This window comes from Suricata suricatta, chromosome 12, assembly GCF_006229205.1.
Source record: "Suricata suricatta isolate VVHF042 chromosome 12, meerkat_22Aug2017_6uvM2_HiC, whole genome shotgun sequence".
Taxonomy (NCBI): Eukaryota; Metazoa; Chordata; class Mammalia; order Carnivora; family Herpestidae; genus Suricata; species Suricata suricatta.
The window spans coordinates 72,735,204-72,756,632 of NC_043711.1; the positions used below are offsets into that span (position 1 = coordinate 72,735,204).

The following is a 21,429-nucleotide window of genomic DNA, read 5'->3' on the forward strand; positions in this document are numbered from 1 at the left end:
ATTGAGGTCCACATTAAATTAGCTGTCAATAGTGGTTTCCAGTGCTAGAACTAAAAGCAGTCTTAAGTGCTAAAATTCCTCTTTTCTTATGCATCAGCTCACTTTCCTTATTTCTTTTTCTGCACCTTAAAGTAATTCTTAACAACTGACTAAGGCTCATAAAATTACATCAAACTCTACTCTACAAATAAAGTTTGAAAGTTATATTTGGCAGATTTCTGATTATATTGGATACAATCTCAGTATAGCTTCCCACATATAAAATCTTGCCATGAAAGGGAATTCTTATTAGTCTTTAACAGGAAAATAAGTGAGCTGATTAAATATAGATCAAAGGAAGTTCTACTATGAAAAGACCAATTTTTTATAAGTCACGAGAAAAAAATGTATCAATAAACAAAAAGCAATCTGGGGTTTCTCATTCTGGCCTCTAATGGTTACCTGTTTATAATCAGATTAAGTACACTTTTCTGGCTTCTTTGTGCTTTTCAGTTACTCTCTTTTTAGCTTGATTATGCATAACTTTCGTAAGCTCCAAGGTTATTTTGTAAGCATTAGACAGTAACTATTTAGATCTTTTTATTCAGATTAATCACTATTGTATAATAAATGATACTTGTTAATAGACTTTGAAAATATATTGTTAATTAATTCCAGTCAAAATTAAATCTATACCTTTAAAATGATCTCGTCATACTGTTAACTATAGACCCTGGTACAAAAGCATATTAAATGTTTTCAGATTATTTTCTACTTCAAGATAAGCTGACCAAGAGACTGATAAATACATTTTATATTTATCTGTATCTGCCCCAAAAATTAGGAGAATTACCTGTTTCTTGTTCTAAATCTTTCTCCTTTATCTATGCTATTCATTCATTGCCAACTCAAAATATGTTTGAGGTAACTTCATCATATGTCATTGCTTTGTCTGACAGCTATATCAGGACTATAAATACATATGTGTATGTACACGTATACATTAAATAAGCATTCACCTACATATATATTAGACATATATTATGTGTACATATGTATGATGTGTACATATAAAATATATAAATATACATATATGATCTAAACTGATTAGAGATTTCTACCACAGGTGCCTGTCAACCCAGTTTCAGTTTTCATCTGCCTTGGCCAACGTGACCAACTAACTATAAGACATTGATAAAAGAAATTGAAGATGATACATACAAATGGAAAGGTATACTATGCTCATAGACTGGAAGAATTAATATCATTAAAATATCCATTCTACCCAAACCAATCTACAGATTCAATGCAACTCCCACCAAAATACCAACAGCATTTTTCACAGAACTAGAAAAAAATAATCCTAAAATTTGTATGGAACCACAAAAGACCTCGAATAGCCAAAGTAATCTTCGGAAAGAACAAAGCTGGAGGTATCACAATCCCAGATTTCATGATATACTACAAATCTGTAGTAATCAAAACAGTTTGGTACTGGCATAAAAGCAGACACATCGATCAATGGAACAAAATAGAGAACCCAGAAATAAACCCACACATATATAATCAATTAATCTAGGACAAAAGAGGCAAGAACATACAATGGGGGGAAAGACACGTCTTTTCAATAAATGGCGCTGGAAAAACAGGACAGTGGCATGCAGAAGAATGAAATTGGACCACTTTCTTATACCATACACCAAAAAAAAAAAACCCTCAAAATGGATTAAAGACTTAAATACAAGACCTGAAACCATAAAACTCCTGAAAGAAAACATAGGCAGTAATTTGTTAAACATCACCCTTGGCAACATATTTATGGATATGTCCCCTCAGGCCAGGAGAAAGACAAAAATAAACTGTTGGGACTACACCAAACAAAAAAGCTTTTGCACAGCAAAGAAAACCATCAACAAAACCAAAAGGTAACCATAGTTTTGAATTATACTTTTTTCCATTTAAGTGGCCAAATTTGCTAACCAAATTAGCAAAAAGTGTTACAGATTAGAAACCTCATTCCTCTTACTGTATTGGTCATCCTTACTTTCCCCAGAGACCAATATCCTGTAATCACCATGAGTAAATTCATTAAGCATTTATTTTATACTTAGTATTTCTCATTACTGTGAAGGGAGAAGATTATAAAGTGTGGAAGTTCACAAGTTATAAATGTAACTGAAAGTATAACACTCATCTGTGCATTTTGCTGTAGAGCCAATAATTTCTAAATTCTTTTAAACAGAAGTAGAAGACCAAGTCTCTTACTGTTTCAAATTTTCAGCTAAAGTCTCAACGCTAAAGACAATAGGTGAGGAGTTCCCTTCACAAGACCACAGAACTTGCTACACGCACCAAACCAGTCCAGAGGTCACCCCCCAGAGTCTCCATATGAGAAGAACCTGTGTTGTGGAAGACACTTCTTCAGAGAGAATTCTCAAGAACAAAGAGTTAGTTCCCTTTCCTTCCTCATCAGCTCAGACCAACTCCCTGCCACAACCCCTCACACACTGGGGCAACCCGCCAGGAGAGAGGCTGATATTCTCTCCCCGGCTGAATGCGTGCCTCTGTGCAGAAACTCTTAGCCTGTTCTATGGGCTGTGCATGAGGCTGGAGCATGGGAGCCTGGCAGATGCCTCCTTCAGTAGTAGAGCAAGGCAATGGAGTCTCAATAAGAGAGGAAACGGGCTACACTTCAGAGCTTGATGGGCTGACATGTGAGTCTTCCTATAAACCAAATGGATACCACACAGGGTAGTGAGGTTTGAGTGAAAAAATCTCCGCCCAAATAGGCTGACTGAACAAGGGCTCAGAGATGCTCCAGTGATATACCAGTGGAACACAGGAGCTGAGGATTGTCCATGGTTACCCAGGAATTGAAATGCCCAATCTAGTAACAGCATAGTGACAATGAACCTGTGTGGAACCTCCACAACAAAACCATCACGATGTGTATAGGGATGAGATGGCCATGAAAACAAACAGTACCAGCGAAGTACAACAGTCTTAAATCCCCTTGCTCTCCCTTGCCAACTATGGAGGAGCCAGAGACCTGGGTAGAGAGAAGAACAGAGAGGAGAATTAGATCAGAAATGACCTTTCTTCTTCACTGATGATCACCAAGCCTCTGGTCAGACCCAAGGATGGAAAAGGAAAGAAGCTGAACACTGGATGGGAAAATGGAAGTTTTGATTCATATTATAAATAGTTTTCTAACTTTCGAAAATGAGTTGGTTTTGATACTTCAAACAAAATGACTCAACAGCTATGAAATCTACCAAAAATAACACCCAACATCAAGGTGGGAGAAGAATAAACTGCTTTCTGCTTGTGTCTCACTGTGACCCATGCAAAAACCAGTTACACTAAAAAGTATCCAATCTATACAAGGTCTTTTTCATAAAGTTAAATTAGAAGGAAAACAGAAGATACAGAAAATCAAGATGTGAATGTAATATACCTCTTAAAACTTTATCTCCAGAGTATAGCCATATCGACAGCTTCTTTAAACATAATGGAGTAAACACTCCATTCAAATGGCAGACTGTCAGGATGGATAAAAATAGTAGTAATAAAGTAATGATATTAATAATAATAAAACAAGAATCAACTATATTCACCCAATAGAGAGAAACACTTTAAATAGAAACACACAAATAGGTCAGAAGAAAGGAAAAAGTTACACCATGCATTCAAAAAGTAAGCAAAAGACAGCTGAACTGGCTATATTAAACAAATAGACTTTGACACAAGAAGTCTTACCAGAGACAAAGAGGAATAACTTCACAATGATAAAAGGGTCAATGTGAAATTTCTATAAGCCTAAACCCTTCATGTACCAGATAAGGAAAGTGGGACACGTGACTTGCTCAAGGCCACTTAGTCAGCTAAGGATTGACCACTACAAGTCCCTTCTCCCAATTCCCTTTCCTGAGCCTTCTTCTTATAACCAGTACTTCTAATCTGAGCTCATTCAACACGAAAGCAAACAGACTATTCGCTGAAACCATCAACTCAGCGGCCACACAAAGACACAGCTTTGGAGAAGAGACAGCATGAAATGGGAGAGAGGGAGTTGCATCTTGAACAGGGCTTGGCACCAGATTCAAGCACTGCAACTTGCTAGCTGAGGGGCTCTGAACACATTTACTTCAGTGGGCCTCAGTGTTCCTTTCTATAGAACAGGGATATTCCCGCCTATCTCACAGGATTCATGTAAAAAGTGACAATGAAGAAGAGGTCAGTAACTTGCCCAAGGATACTCTGGAGAGCTGGGACCCCACAATACTCCAGGCACAATCATTCTGTGAAACTGTCTCCTCGATGAGTGACATCCAAATGGAAGCAGCTGGCGGAATGCCCGACCTTTACCAGGCACTTGAAAAATGTTGGTTTTCTTCCCATACATTGATGCTGTACTTGAGAAAGTAACTCTGCAAAAATATTTTCTACTATGTGATGTCCTCAGCTATAAAATATATCCTTTTCAATCTAGATAAAGTGAGTTTCAGATAATCACTTTTTCTTCTGTCATGTTGCCTTTGACTTACTCTTCATAAGGTCATATGGTCTGAGTAAAGTAGACAGGGTAAAAATTTCAATGACAATTTAATTCAAATAACCTCTCATACTCTAAAATAAGCTGTGTGATAGACACATTTTATAACATACCCCCCCACCAAAACAAAAGCATAAGCACACCATTATGTTCAAAGGAAGAAACAGACATTGCTCCACATGTTATGATTATAATAACCAGAGTCACGGCCTCAAACTATATTTTAGTATATGTGCTGCCGAAGTGAGCACTCAGCCTCAAACTATAAACCTCACCTTCAGTTTGGTGAAAGGTTCTTCAGAAAATGAACTCTTTCCTGTGGTTAAATCTGTGCTATACAAGGCCAATCCCTATATAAAAATTTAAGTATCCTGACAATTTTTCTGGATTATTTTTGTTGCATAATTGAGCACATTATAGAAACAGGCATTACAATCACACTGGGCCTTATATATATCTTCAGGGTCTAAGCAACTCTCCTAAAGGTCAAGGTTATAGTCAAGGTCAATATAATTTGAACCCAGGAAAATGGAGATGACCAAAGTAGATGGATGCTCACTGGGCTGCCTCATGCAACCACAAGAAATTTAAGAGTAAGACAAAACTTGATAATTAATGTTAAAAAATGCATTGCTTAGCTACCAATTTTAGAAACAGCAGAATGCATACAAATCTAAAATAGGACATACAAACCCATGAAATAAAGAAGAGAAGTATTATAACAGCATATGGTCAGGGTCCCCACCTTACAAATTCATCTTACGATACATTTAAGAGCCTACTGTGTGTTAGCTACTGGACAAATCTAATTTAAAAACTGCAAATGAGTTATGATTGCTTGAAAGAGCCAAAGTGCTCAAAATTAGTTTATTCAAATAAGTTCAAATCAATTCATGTGGTCACGGAAATTTCACACACATATAAAAGGAGTCAAGACACATTACCTTGACCCCATTCCAATACTGTAGTTATGTCAGGTTCTGGGTAGAGTATTCTACATAAAATATATCATATCTAAGCTGTCAAGTTTCTGCATGACTTAACTAATCAAGTGCACTATATAGTCTAAAAAGCACCAAAGCATTACACATAAATATAGAGCAAAGCATTATATTATGCCTCATGTGCACATATACTTATTCTTTACACAAAAGAATATTAGAAAAGGAAAGCACCAACCACCTAAAAAGAAATTAAAGTATCGCCTGGATGACTTTAAAGCTCAGTTAGAAGTTAAAACCAAAGAAAGAAGAGCCAAACCATTTTTATTTTGTTTAAAAAAACTCACTCCAGGACATAGATTGATAGCAGCAAAATTCAATAAGTACACATTACTTATCAAATGGTAAATCAGGCAGTGCTTCAAGTTCCTAATTATGGGATATGATTTAAACTCATTTAACATGAAATGTTTCAACTCTATGACTCTTTAAAGAAGCATGTTAAACTCACACAGAAAAAATAAGAGAAACAGACTAAAGGCAAGATAGGATTTCTCTAAATCCCTGCCTACAAATGAATTGACATGAAAGTTCAAGGGAAAAAATCCCCTGTAAACTAAACCAACTTAAGTCAAACATCACCTTTTGAAATTAGGACTGTATGTTCAAATACCAAAATTCTTATTTAGAAATGATAAAAAGAGCATGCATGTTTTGCATCATTACTCTAATCTGACCATTCTGTTTTCCTAAATACTGCCAAGCACAGTTGATCCTTGAATAATGGGTTTGAACTGTGCGGGTCCACTTATGTGTGGATTTTTTTCAACAGATACAGTATAGGACTGTAAATGTATTTTCCTTGTGGTTTCTTTAATAACATATTTTCTTTAGCTCACTTTAATGTAAGAATATTGCACATATAACACACAAACCACATCTTAATCAACTATCTGTGTTATCAGGAAGGCTTCTGGCCAACAGTAGGCTATTAGTAAAGTTTCCTGGGAGTCAAAATTAAAGGCAAATTTTCAACTGCTCGGCCAGTTGGCGCCTCTAACCCCCATGTTGTTCAAGGGTCAACTGTATATTCTTTTAAGTAGTTAATTCTACCGACAAGTAGAAAGTACCTGCTATGTGCCAATATTGTGCTATGAGCAAGGAAACAGAAATGGGCAACCTCAGCCCAAGGAAGCCCAGAGTGTGTGTGTGCGTGTGCATGCGCGTGTGGGTGTGTGTGAACACACTTGAGGCTATTTTGGGGCAGGACAGTGGCAGTTAAAGTAAATGTAGTGTCATGGGTACTATTGGGACAGCATTTATAAAAAAAAAATAATAAATAGGAGAAATAATAAATCATTTAAATTATTTTGTTCTAGTACACTTCCATTTGTTTTGGTCCCTCTATTCGTAGGGTTGCTTTCAGCTACACGTATAAGAAACTCCCCCGCCCCCACCCCTGTATTAGGGGCTTGGGCTGCCACATAAGATACCACAGACTGAGTGGTTTCAATAATAGAGATGTTGGGGTGCCTGGGTGCTCAGCCGGTTGAGTGTCTCCTGACTTTGGCTCAGGTCCTGATCTCACAGTTTGAGAGATCGAGTCCCGTCCCCCCCCCCCCCCCCCCCTGGGGCTCTTTGCTGACAGCACAGAGCCTGCTCGGGATTCTCTAAATAAATAAATAAATAAATAAATAAATAAATAAATATTTAAAAAGAGAGAGATGTTTTTTCTCGGAGTTCTGGAGGATGCAAATCCAAGATCAAGGTGCCGACACAGTTTTTTTTCTGGACACTCTCCGCAGCATGAAGATAGCCACTTTCTCACTGTGTCCTCACATGGCCTTTCCTGTGTGTGCACACACCTCCCTGGTTTCTCCCCCATGTCCTATTAGCCTCTTCTTAGATGGCCACCAGTCAGATTGCATTAAGTCCCAACCTAAGAGCCTCATTTTAAACTTATCTCTTTAAAGGCCTTTATCTCCATATAGTCACATCCTGAGTTCGTGGGTGGTTAGGGCTTCAATGTATGAGTTGTGGAAGGACACAATTCAGTCTATAATGCCCATCAAAGTGACCTCATCAGTCACTTATCCTTCTCAATTCACAAGAAACTCACAGGTAAGTCGATTAGAGCTGGTAAAGCCACTCAGATAAGTCGGCAGGAAACTGGATGCCTCTAATTCCTGGGCTCACTGTCACAACCACAAGATGGCATCTGCAAGTCTAAGCATCGTGTCCAGGTTCCAGAAAGGAAAGGATGAAATCAGGAAGGAAAAGGCTACTCGAAGAGGTCTATCCGTAGCTTGCTGGCCAGAACTGGGTAAGCAGTCCCAGCTCTAGAGGAGGCCAACGAGAGGAGTGTTTTCAAGTGGACACAGTGTTACCCTGAATCAGAACCACAAGTTCATCAGACAGGAGGGAAGGAGAACGGTGTCCCACAGAGCTTGCTGACCTCAGATGTAGCTGTAGGCATGCCCTTAGTTGGAAGCCTGTCTATACCACTGATCAACCTCACAACCTTGAGGAAATGCTCTAATCACTCAGTTTTCCAAGGTGGTAATTACACCTAACTTGCAGAATTACTCAGAGAATTCAATAGGGTTGCATTCCTTTGTCAGGCCCGGGGCACACTGGCTAAGCCCTAATGGGCCACTGGATTTGAGGCCTGGTCTTCAAGAACCCTGGGAAATCACAACATTATGACTTATCACAAAGCCACCGTGTAATGACTCAAAATAATCCAAGAACTGACTCCATTTCTTTATTGGGTGCCTTTTGACACATGCCGGTCTGCAGCACGGTCTATGAGCCTACAGTCCCTGACAGGGCGTGTGTGTGTATGTGTGTGTGTGTGCACGCATGCACGACAACTCCTCTCTGATGCTCTTCACACCTCATGTGAGGGGAGGAAGCACGAATTCACTAGCACTCTGTTCCTTGCATCATACCCCTTCTGCAATCAAACAGCTGCTTTGGGGAATTTTTCTTGAGATATTCCAGACCACTGTCTCTATTTAGCAGTGAGGTGGATCTTCCAGGTAATTTATGCCTTCACCTCTCCAACAAAGCCGGGAGAGCCTTGGTTCAGTAAAAAGTACAACATTTCCAGAAGGTTTTTAAACCGCACTGTTGCTCTTAATCCAGGAGTAGATTCCTCCTGGTTATCAATCTTGATGTGAAAGCTGTTGGTCTCCCACATTTATCAATCCAAGTTGAGGAAATAAAAATTAACATGTAGCAGAAGAGCGCAGGCCAGCTTGCTTCAAGGGCAGTCACTCTCACGGAAGGTTCATACCCAAATCATCTGCGCTTCCAAATGCACGCCTTTCCCTCTGGTAGCAGCCCAGGAGATCTCTGTGTGCTGCTTATGACAGCTGGGAGAGGAACTTCGAACTAGTTACTTTGAAGTTCTTTCAAAGGGAATGAAGAATGGACAGAATGAGGCCAGCCTTAAGGTTCTCAGAGAGCCTCCCAGGTCCAAAAAAAGGCTAAATGAAAGGAGATATTCCCTATCTGTATTTTCGTGGTGCTGTTGTGAAACATTTTTTCAGCAGCCACAGCGGCTAGCCTACAGTCCTTCTAAATGTTTCTCCATTCAAACTGGAATGATGATACATCCACTAATTAACATACTTCGCTTTCACTTTTTTCAACACAATGCTGAAAGAAAGTTGCTAAATCAAAAAGAAGCCAATTACAGAGAAGGAACCTCTACCTCTTAAACCACAACTGACACAGTAAGCTTGAGGGGGAGGGCAGCACCGTCAAGGCCATGGCGCTGCTGTTGTCCCTGGATTCAAACCACATCATAAATAAAACTCTCCTCTTGACCGGGAACTACAAAAGATGCTCTCTTAAAAACAATATTCGGCAGAGTATTTTCCTTCAATTAATTAATAGCTCTCCTGCTCGCGCTCTCTCTCTCTCTCTCTCTCTGTGGCACTGATATGCTCACAGGCCATTTTGAAAATAAAACACCACAAAAAACCAAATATAAAGTACTTTAGATTACCAAGAGTCTCACATAATAAAAATAATCTGATTAAAAAATGCTTTTTTCCTGTGAGTTTCTAGTCAAGTTGGAAGTTTAAAAAAAATAAATAAAAGCTTCTCTGATTCAGAGATCTAACGCACCATAAGAAAAATAAGCAGAGCTTGATTAAAATCGAACTCCTAACAATGTGAGAGTGTGCCCAGCAGGACTAGATGATAAGCTACCTCCAGGAAAATGTTTCCTCTGGTTCTGGGATATTAGTAATATCAGAACTTCTGCTAGCAGAATTAATGAACGTGAGTTTTCAAAGTACAGACCATCTTTCCAAACTGATCATTGTGCTACTTCTCAGAGGCCAGTGTAAATAATCAGGGAATATGTTTTCCCTCCATCTGTAAGTATGCAGATGGTTTCAGTTTATGTGACATGGCACCTCTTCTGCTGAGTCATCAGACTGCTTCCTTAATTTGCCCAATCTGCAGACTTTGCAATAATGGCATTTAGTTATTCATTCAATCATTTAAGAGACAAAGATGTAGTCTTCTAATATGCACCAGATTCTTCCTCTCCCTCAAGAAAGCTGTGAGTGCTATGGCTAAAACTGGCAAATCATTCAACAGTAGGAGTGGGGCGGGGGGTGGGCATCTAACCTGGAGTTGAAATCCAGGCAGGGAAGAAGACAACTGTGGGAGGTGTGTAAAGGCCAGTAGGATTTGGCCATCTGCAGAAGGGGCTTGAGTGCAAAGTCAGCAAAGGCACTGTGGCCACGGACCTCTTGTTCTTGGAATTTTAACGTGGCTTAGTATGGGTGACTCAAATAAAAGTATTGAAGCTTCACGGTTGCCGTCTGGCTTGGGATGGCTTGTATTTGGCAAATCATGGAAACAGAATTCAGTCCTGAAACCAATAAAGAGCTGTTGAAGCATTTCGGAGGTAGCATTATAAAAAGATTTGTTCTGTGCAAATTACTTTAGCTGAGTAAAGAGAATGGGGTAAAGCTGCAGAGATGTAAATTTATAAAGTAGCTGTTTATCTACCTCCTCCAGTAAACTGTAAAGCCCTGAGGGCAGAGCTGCAAGTCACTCACAGTTATAGTACCAGATACTCACTTAATAGCCAGCAGAACACAAGAATGAAGAATGAATGAGAGAGAACAATATGGAAACCAATTAAAACATACAGGCAGAAGACGGGTGCCTAGTTAAGCCTCAGACTTGGCTCAGGTCATGACCTCACTGTTTGGGAGTTCCAGGCGCTGACAGCTCAGGGCCTGGAGCCTGCTTCAGATTCTGTGTCTCCCTCTCTCTTTGCCCCTTACCGGCTCTCACAGTGTCTGTCTGTCTCTCTCGTGTGCTCTGAAAAATAAATATTAAAAAATTAAAAAGAAAACACTACAGGTAGAATCAAGGCACAGAATGTTGAGAACAAAACTTAGGCACAGGAATGGAGAAAAGCAGACAGAATTGCAAGATATTGATGAGGTAGACTCCACAGATCAGTGACTTGTTTCAGGAAGAGTTAAAACCCAGGATGAGACAGGGATTTGGAGTGAAGTTGTGGACTTCTGTTTTGGACACACTGATTTGAAAATATCTATAGGACTTGGGGCACCTGGGTGGCTCAGTCGGTTGAGTGTCTGACTTTGGCTCAGGTCATGATCTCAGTTCGTGGGTTCGAGCCCCGCGCCAGGCTCTGTGCTGACAGCTCAAAGCCTGGAGCCTGCTTCGAATTCTGTGTCTCCTTCTCTCTCTGCCCCTCCCCTGCTCATACTCTGTGTCTCAAAAATAAATATATGTTAAAAATTAAAAAAAAAAAGAAAGTATCCATAGGACTTGAATGTTAAGCTATCCAGCAGACTGAAGGGAAGCTCAGACAAGGGGTCAGAAATTTAGGAGTCATCAGCAAATAGGTTGTAAAAATGGTAGAGGTAGATGAGTTATGCCATACAGAAAGTAAATAGAGTGAGAGGAGTCAAGAGCAATGCAGAGACCTCCAGAGAATACCATTTTAAGGGCTGGGTGGTAGACAAGAGGTTCAGGAAACTCTGTCTCTAATACCTGAAAATTGTACAGGATGAACAAGCAAGCGCTTGCAATCAGGGACTTCAGGGGTCTGTAAAGCAAAAGCAAAAGTGAACTAATCAAGGGCAATTCCTTCAGGTTGGCAAAGTGATGTGACTTCCCCAGAGTCACCAACGCAGAGAATTTATGCAGCGTAGCTACTAATACCTGTCTTGCTTTCTTACACCATAACATTTGGGAGGTAAAGAGATGAATGAACCCTGATATTCCTTTCAGCAGTAAGATTTTATGATGCTCATCAAGCTTCACTACTTGTCCATTCAGAACAAGGACACAACCCAAACAGAGCAGTCTTCACCTTTTCAAACAGGGGCACGAAAATGAGGAAATAAACGAGCCCAAAATCTCAGAGTCTTACCGCCATGTTGAACAAATGGAAAAATAAAGCTTGTTCGTTTCCATTCAGTGATGCTAATGATTCAGTTAAACTGACTTCTTTGAAGGAAATTACTGCTAATAACCTTAATTTCCTCCTAGCCTCTTCCCCCAGGTACCTGACATTTTAAATAAAATATTTCCATAAAATATTAAAAGCGAAGGAATATATGTAGGGTATCCAACTCCATATTGACAGACTTTATGAATCCCTTCTATCTCAGCTGTTTAGGGCCCTTCAGATAAACACATAAAGTTTTCCATTCAATGCATATCCCAAGAATCACAATCCATTTCAACTGAACCAACAATTACAGGGAAAAAAAGAAGGTTCTCTAAAGCCCACCACAAGTCTTACTGATATCAGCCATACAGTGTTGTAGTAGAACATTCCCATCTTCAATTTAAATGCAATCATTGTAGTTCTTTGCTCTTTTTTGTCCATCAAACCAGGCCATGGGCTTTCCACCCTGGCCTGACCTCTGATACCTCTGCTCTGGAACGGCAGGTGAGTGGGGTCTGCCATTTGCCTCCCCAGACCTGTCTGCAATCCTTCTCCAGCCTTGCCTCCTCCCCTGTGCCTGTGGCTTCTGGCTGGATTCAGCGAATGGATGGCACCAGACAGAAGTCTGGGAGCCAAAGAAGAGTGAAGCAGTCATATTTATTACCCCACAGTCTCCCTGCAGGCACATTACAGGTTGATTGTGCCCCCTCCAAAAGGATACAGCTCTTGCCAGACGGCCCTTCTTGCCCCTTCAACCAGAACAACAACAGCTCCCCACCGTTGCTAAGTCTTTCTGCAGCACCCGCCTGCTTGTGTTCCCTACACCTGCCCATACCTTCCAAAGGGTCTCTTTAATAAACCCTCCGCAGAGGACTCAGTTTACACACACCATCTGCTCCTTGGCAGGCCCTGAATGACACAGAGTTAAAGAGTGACCAGGTGGGGCCCTCCACTGTGGCTCTCACAGACATTACCAAAGGAAATTGCCTGTAAACTGTAAATCTCTATAACATTTCCATGAGCAAAACCTAGTACACACTTTCTTGAATAGCAAGGTTTTGATGCCAAGGAAATATAAATGAATCCTACCATATTTCTACAATTCAGCGCGCTGTAAAAATAAACATGCAGAAGGCACACAATCAGAATCTGAATGTGACTGCCAACCTAACCAGAATTTTTTTAAATGGATATCTGGATAGACATGAGAGAACCAAATCCATCTTTAAAAACATATACATTCCATTTTCTTACACTTTATCCACATCAATATTACTAAACTGATACCACAATACTTTCAAGTGATTGCAAGTCAGTCTTTCAAGGGATGGCACAAAATTCTAAAAAGTACTAATAATTCACTTTGTGTTATTGGTCACAACAATAGTTACTGAAGTTGTGACTTGTGAAAAAAATTGAGAATCGGTGACCTGGATTTTCTGTATTTTTCCCAGTACCTCTCTAAATGAAAATAAAGAGTCGATTCTAATGTAGACAGCCCTTTGTCTACATATCATTTCTAAATATTATGGAAATTACCTTCAGGTATCTATTACATAATACATCTCAATAAAATAGCATTATCTCTGAACCTTATAATTCTCTAAGTAGACAGTAAATGAGATTCTTAAGTAAGTAAGTATTTGAAAGTCAAAAGCTATAAATACACCTGGACAGAATTTTTAGCAATGAAATTAACTTGATTTTCCCAGGTCAAATCAACCTCTGTTGGTTTTCCAATGCCTCACTTCTATGACCACATGTTCAAGGGTGCTTATGACATGTCCCTGGGTTAAGAGATCTAGAATTTCACAGCTAACCAAACTGGTCAGAATACGATTTTCAATTCAGAGTCTTCAAGGTATCTTTTTACTAAGGAGTTTTTAAACTGGCCTCTTAACTGAAAAATTCATATTAAGTATGGCATTTTCAAGAAATTTAAGGACAAAGGCTATTTCTCAAGTCATGTCCTGTTGCATGGTATATAAATTAAATCCCACTGAATTCGTAAAACAATGTAACAATGTGGGGCATGCTTCAATTAGAGGATATGTTCATAATTTGAGGTTCCACGACACAGAAATTCTTTGGAGGCCTTTCTTAAAGACAATTTGGCAGTGCTCTCTCAAAATGTAAGATGTGCATAGCCTTTTGACCAATTAGTTCTATTTCTAGGAACTCAGCTACAAGAAAATCTTGCACATGTGTACAAAGACCTACGTACAAAAGTCTTCCAGTATTTCAGTGTGGACAGTGAAATCAGGTGAATGATTAAATAAAATATGGTGCGCCCACAGGACCAAAGTTTCTGTTAACGTTAGAAGGAAAAAGATAACCAGGGCAGTGACACGGGAAGAGCCTCATGGCATTCCTTAATTGGACAAAATCAAGTCACCAAAAAATGTAGACAAAATAATCCTATTTATATAATAAGAAAAAGATAAATATATACTTACAGACGTAAATGCACAGAAAAGGGAGAGGAAAGAGATACTCTAAGCTGTTGCCAATGGTCATATCTGAGGACAAGTGCAGGTGGGTAAGACTATTTTACATTTTGTTTCTATATTTCTATATTGTCATTTGGGTTGGAACATATTGATGTATCACATTCATCACTTTAAAAACCAGTGACAATAAAAAATTAACAAATTCTAGAAGGGGTTTGGTGATTGCCCCAATGAGGGCGCATCAGCAAACATGAGAGAAATCCATCTCAAAGAGACTTCACTCTTATTTGATCGCTTGTGATCACTTATTTAAGAACCAAAAGGAAAATGAGGGCTATTCAGTAGATTGCACCTTGCAACACTAATCTGCAGAAACAGATCTGCATCCTGTATGTCCAGGACAAGTGCAGCAACCACCAGATAGCAGGGGGTTTGGGGGGACTGGTTAGAGTTCGAGTCCATGATGAACGCAAAAGAACCTGCATGTCCCCATAAATAGAGTCACCCATTTCTCCACACTTAAGGTTTTCTAATTTTTTTTTAATTTTTTAACGTTTATTTACTTTTGAGAGAGAGACAGACACAGAGCACAAGCAGGGGAGGGGGAGAGAGAGGGAGACACAGAATCCAAAATAGGTTCCAGGTTCTAAGGTGTCAGCACAGAGCCCAAAGTGGGGCCCGAACGCACGAACCTTGAGATCATGACCTGAGCCAAAGTCAAATGCTTAACTGACTGAGCCATCCATGCTCCCCAAGGTGTTCTTATTTTAAAGGAGTGCCATGAAATTGGAGAGAAAACCATGTCCTGCCTCCCACAACTTTGTATATTTGCTAACATCTTAGAAAAATGAGGGCAAGGAAAAACAGTCAGAAATTCAGAATGTAAGATCTACATGCAGCGGAAATATATGGCCATAGCAACTTTTGTAAGAAATTTAACAGGGGGGGAAAAAAAACCCATGCATGAATAAAGAAGATGCCGTGCTTACTTAAAGATGAAAGTACAGTACTGACCATTTCTAGTACTCAGTGTTTCCCACTGAAGTTGACAAAAGGACAAAATGGGAGCTGATGGGTAGAATTCGTTCCACAAATGGCTTTTGTTTGGCCACGCCAGGGGTTGACACCCTTGTTTTTCCTTTAATTCATTTCTAAACATTTTTAAATGAGATCACACACTTAAAAATAAATCTGGATTTCATGCTTCTCTTAACATCATAGAGAATTTCCCTGCCCCCCTGGCAGAAATGTGTCAGCCCCGCATGACAGCTGTTCCCGAGGAAGGGGCACTACGGACCTCTGGGACACGCGTGGCCCCTCCCACTCCTGACGGTCTCTAACCCGTGGCAGCTGCATATTGCTTACTGGCCCTCAGAAAAATATGAGTGTGCTGCACCCTGAAAGATACCAGGAGGGACCTTACCAGGTAAAAGTGGGCCCGCAGAAAACTAAAATTCTTTTTTAGGCTACTTCAGAGTAGCAGTTAGTAATCTCCCTCTCTCAGACCTCTGGCCCAGGTACCTGCGGAAACATCAGCATGTAGGATTAGATGAAGACCGGTGGCTTGGTGCTCAACTTCCTATTGCAATGCCATGTTCACAACACAGTTGCTAGAAGTTTCTCTGTCATCCCTCAACCCAGTCACTTAAAATGATGGTCACAAAGCTTTTTTTTTATGTTTATGTATTGGGGGGGGAGAGGGAGGGAGGGAGGGAGAATGAGAGTGAGAGAGTACACAAGCAGGGGAGGGACAGAGAGAGAGAATCCCAAGCAGGCTCCACACGGTCAGCACAGAGCCTGATGTGGGGCTAGATCTCACAAACTTGAGATAATGACCCGAGCCAAACTTGAGTCAGATGCTAAAACCACGGAGCCACCCAGTGCCCCCAGTCACAAAGCCTTTTAAGGCAACTAATCCCTCAGCCTCAGGTAACAGCCCAAGGGTTAGAAGTCGGAGTTCCGGAGTCAGTCTACCCAGGTTTGCATCCTACCTCTAAATGTAACCCCCTGAAGTAACTACCCTTCCAAGCCTCAGTTTCCCAAAGTGTAAAATGGAAAGACTACTGGTAAGCACCCACAAAAGGATTAAATGACAGGATACACTTTAATTGCTCCACAGATGTCTGTAGTTTTGCTGCCGCTGTCACTATCACTATGTAAAGTGGAAATGCTGGGTGCTCCCACTGAAGTCTCCATGGGAAAACAGGAGCTACCAAGCCTCCTAGCACCAGGGGTCCCCAAATTGTTCTAGTGGATACCTCTCCCCTTCCAGACCTAGATGGCTTAGTATGGTCTCCTGTAGAAGCCTGGTGGGAGACACAGATGCCTGGGGATGGCATCTGACTCACCGACCCATAGCTTGAAGCCCCCACACAGAATTTAAGGTGGTTAGGGCTGAATTAATGTTAGATGCCCCTGTCCAACTGCAGTCACGGAGAATCCAGAGAAGATCTGGAACTGCATAACAGCTCTAAAAGGTGACCAGAACTCCCTATAACTTGCAGGGAGGGCAGAGAAAGTGTCCTCAGTTTACAGAAACTGACTCAGCCTGCTTTGTACAGATAGGTCCACTACATCTGCTCCTGCAGAGGAGGAGAACGAGAGGGTGAGCAGTAATGCTAGCAGCATTAGAAGGACTGAGAGCACTTGTAGGGCCAGTCCGGTGCCAGGTACTTTGGTCCTAAGGGGTCATTCTCCTCATTTTACAGATGAGGCAACTGAGTAGATTCCCACGGTCACACAACTAATAGATAACACAGTAAGTAATACTTAGCCTGTCACTTGGAAGTAAGTGCAAATAAAGATGTAATTCACTTGCCAGTTACACTCATGGACCCACCAAATTCCATCCTCAGACCATTACAAAGGGGACCCAAGGCGAAAAACTCCTGTTCTAGAACAGAGTGCAAGCTGTCAAGTGTAAATCTAATGGTCTGTATGGTCTCTCTCCTCTGGATAAGCTGCTTATCATTAATTACTTCAAGTGACTTTCTTCCTCTTGTTCTAACGAAATGGCTACTTCGGTCATGTCAGGGAGCCAAAAACATCCTTCAATTGTTCAGGAGGAAACGAATGCTTTAAGGTCAATGGATCTTAAAGCAATGACTTGCCTGGCCCAAGGGTGGTATGGTAGCTAGAGGTAGAATTTCCCAACCCTCAGCACACCAAAGGATCATGGGAGAGGCGCTCTGAAGGAGACTCCACTCAAGGGGATAAGATAAGGCTATCTGGCCTTCACGTGGTATGTGACCTTCTCATTGAAGGTTTTATAGGTAGTAGGCTAGAGAGGTGTTCCAAGAAAAACTTTCTTCTGATTTATGTCTCTTTCAACTATTTTGATTCCTCAAAGAACAGGAAAGAAAAAGTGTATGGAGTGCATGCAGAGAAAAATACCAACTGCTGACCATTCACCCTCTTGCACAGAAGGATCTCCCAGCTAAGGTCTGGAAGGCAGGGTTTTAGTGATTCAGCTCCCCTATGAACTTGGGTTCCACCTTGAGCATATGAAAGGCATCCAAAGGCATGAGCTTCCACTCAGACTTTTACAAAGTGGGATTTGGGGGTGGCTGTTGCAATTAAGTGAAAATTGACCTTCAGAATAAAAAGGACTCTGGGGGATTCCTTTTTTTTTTTTAAAGCAAGTTTAACTCCCATGAGGGCCATACAAACTTGTCACTCACCTACTCAGTAATGCATTATCACCCAGCTCTACTTCCACTGGGAGTGAACAAGTAATAAATTTGGTTAGCTAAAGAATCACAGCCTCTGAATAGGCCAGACCTTTCTATTATTCTAAAGTATAACTAGGTAAACAATACTACACCTTGAGGAAGTAGTTCTGCTTTAAAGGGGGAGGCTTTATCAAAAGAGAAACTATTAAACAGAAAAGCAAATAACAAGGAATGGGGGCAAGACCTATGTGAAGTTATTGTAGTTCCTAAATATTACAGGGGAGAAAAAGAACACAGAATGGACAGTAATGAAGACTAAGCGGTGTCCCTGCAGATATAGTTAATGTCTGAACACCACCAGCTAAACCACAGAAAGTCACTGCTACCCACCGTCAGCAATGAAAAACTGTATTTATGTCTCGACAGGCAGTGAGTCTTTTTGGCAGACACTAATGTGGTCTACAAGTTCACATTACAAGGGGAAAATCACATATTTTAGAAACTTCCGTCTGGACATGAAATACCAAGTGTGATCATTAAAGCGTCTCCATTAGTCCTTGACCTCATTCTGCATATAAAACACAGAAGTTCTTGGTTTCACAAGACTTACTCTGATAGCCAGTTTATTAAAAACCTAGGTCATGAGTGCTAATAAACATGCTGTTTCATCCTTATTTTACAAGTGGTCACAAAGGATGACATCTTAGCCACAATCTGCTAAATAATTTTAAGTTTCAAAGAATATTTTTGCTTCTCCAAAAATATTTGAGTTCACTATTACGGGCATGTGTGGAGAATATGAGAAATAATCTTTCTTTTCTATGACTATAGTAAGTGCTGTGATTCAAAAAGATAAAATTTATTCTCAGTACAAGACTTAAAAACGTTAACAAACAAATAAACTCAGCAGCTAATTACTAACATATTTTTTAAATAAGCCATAAGACATATTAGTTAATTGTGATATCTGAGTTTGCGGACTATATCTGAAAGTTCCAGGATGGAAATGCAACACAAAATCCGAAGCTTCGCTTCTATCACATCCGCTCACAAATTAGCATGCCAGTTTCATCCGTTTAAGGTAAACATTACAGCAGCAAGAAAAGTCACTTTCACCCCAATTTTAAATTCAACGGTGGGTTGGAAACTACTGGGCAAACACATTTCAATTCTTAATAAACCTAACTGGCCCATGAAGTACACATGAAGCAGTACAACCTGAAGTCAGGGATCGCTGGATGCATTCTTGGGAATAAAAGAGCAGGGTGAAAGGCACTGGCTAGGTCTCTGCTAGAGATGACATAGCTCAAAGTGACAGATTTTAAAGATTTTAAAAGTCCACTTCTGCAAAAGCTTTTTGGTAATCCTTACCACTTTTGAAACTTCCATATTTCGCTATCTCATAAGCAAAAACCTACCACCTCAAGATTCCGGGAACATAAGTAGTTTAATACCACTTTTTTCAGGCACACAAATATAAAACTCAGAAGACAGTATTTGAGAACAAAGCTCTTCTGTGTGGGTGTGCATTTGTAAAATAAAGGTAGAATTATTCCGACAGATAGAAATGTGTATCCAGTGATCAAACCGAGTCTTAGAAATTCTGTTTTGACAGTTACTTGTAGAATAGGATTTTCAACAGCCATTAATTCAAAGCTGGGTGGTGATACCATCACAGCTAAATCAAAATGATATTTGGATCATTGAGTAATAACACAACTGGAGGGATATGTAATTGGTAATCTAATAGAGGGTGCCTTCAGCTTTGTTACGTTACATGCAAAGGGTTACTCGCTCCGGCAGCCAAGTCTCATAATATGTAAACGCCAATAAAAAATGCTCTTATGAAGTAAATTTCGATGAAAACAGGTGTTCTCCCAAGATAGCACTCATTTGTTAAACTTCTACAGTTCAAAATGAAGATGACATAATAGATTGAAACACCAGCTGAAACTATGCAAGACTGTCCTATGAGAAACACCGCATTCTAGATTACATAACACGGATAATGGCAGATCGAACCACACGCCCCTACCTAGCTGCATTTCTGTGCTTCTCCAAGACTCTACAACTTAGGCCACTGAAGTTTGAAAAGTATGTAACATTAGGTTCTCAGTTCAACAACATATTTTTGAAACCAAGAGTCCTGAAAAAACTAAAAGAATGAAGTAAATATTACACACACACACACACACACACACACACAGAGCACACAGTTTGTCCTGAAGAACACAGTTCCTTAGACACTTTCTCACCCTCCTTGTAGATGGCCCAGGTAAAGTCACCAGTTGCTTTTCCTGGTCATGTTTACTCTATGAATCTGATATCCCTTTAAAGAGGACACTCAATACAATTTTAGGTATCAGAGAGCTATGTTTGAATGATATTATTACCAACCAGACAGAATTATTAAGCATCTATCTCCACACACTCATAATTTATAGACCACCGTGTCTCATACTCACGGTAAAAAAAAAAAAAGTGACCTTGTATTAATGGTTTGACCAAAATTAAACTTAAAACACCTGTTTATAACAACAGACTCATTACAAGAGTTTAAAAAAAAGGGGGGGAGTAGGAAGTGATCTCTCAAATACGTGCGTATGTTTAAAAATATAATGGACATCTGTATTTTCTCTAGAAAAATGATAATTTATTAGAGTTTTAGGATTCTAGATAAAGGTACACTTAGAAACAAGTGGAAATTGGTGAATTCCATATTTCCATACTTCCATACAGTCCTGCCTATAAAGTCTACAGTCAGAAGTACTGTACTACATAAACAGGTCTGATTAGTTAAGGAAAAGGCAACTTTAAAATTCTGAAAATAAGACAACCTTTAATCTCCGTCACTTATATGCCTTTAGGAGGCAGGAACACTGCCCCCCACCGAGTGCTGGCCTGTCAGTGTTGTTTTAAGTGGAAATAATCATTTCTATTACCTCTCCAGAAGAGGTAAGAAGATCCCCATGCATACACATGTACATGCTTTGCACGGTGCCAACTATTTCCAACCAAAATAATCATATACACGTCGGGTCGAGCTCTTTCTAGCCAGAAGCGGTGAACGTCTGAACCGAGTCTGAGGAAACCCAGAGAGCGATGATTATAGGGGAGCGGGTGGCGCGGGGACCCCTGCCTCCCGCGCTCTAGGCGCCTCGCACCCCGCACCTGCACCGGCTCCCCGGCGGGGCATCCGGGTGCGCGCGCACGCGTCCGGGACGCACCCGCCGGGAGCAAACAAGCCCGGCGGGCCCTGGCGGGCGGGAGCATCCTCGGGCGGGACCCGAAATGCCTTCTCCTACCTGTCACTTTGCCGGGAGCTGCTGCCAGGGATGCGGCCACGGCCGCCGCCAGGAGACCCAGTGTGTGCGCG

At 40.6% G+C, this 21,429-nt stretch overlaps 1 protein-coding gene across 2 annotated transcripts in view; it reads right to left on the minus strand.

Annotated features, from left to right (window-relative positions):
• The window catches only part of PLCB4 (phospholipase C beta 4), a 402,177-nt gene extending 380,752 nt beyond the window's left edge, over positions 1-21,425 (minus strand). Inside the window, exon 1 of one of the 2 annotated variants that reach the window (XM_029917446.1) lies at positions 21,359-21,425. The gene's annotated coding sequence lies outside the window, so the exon portion shown is untranslated. The remainder of the gene's footprint in view (positions 1-21,358) is intronic. The other variant, XM_029917447.1, reaches the window with a different exon arrangement.
• Positions 21,426-21,429: the final 4 nt, after the last annotated feature.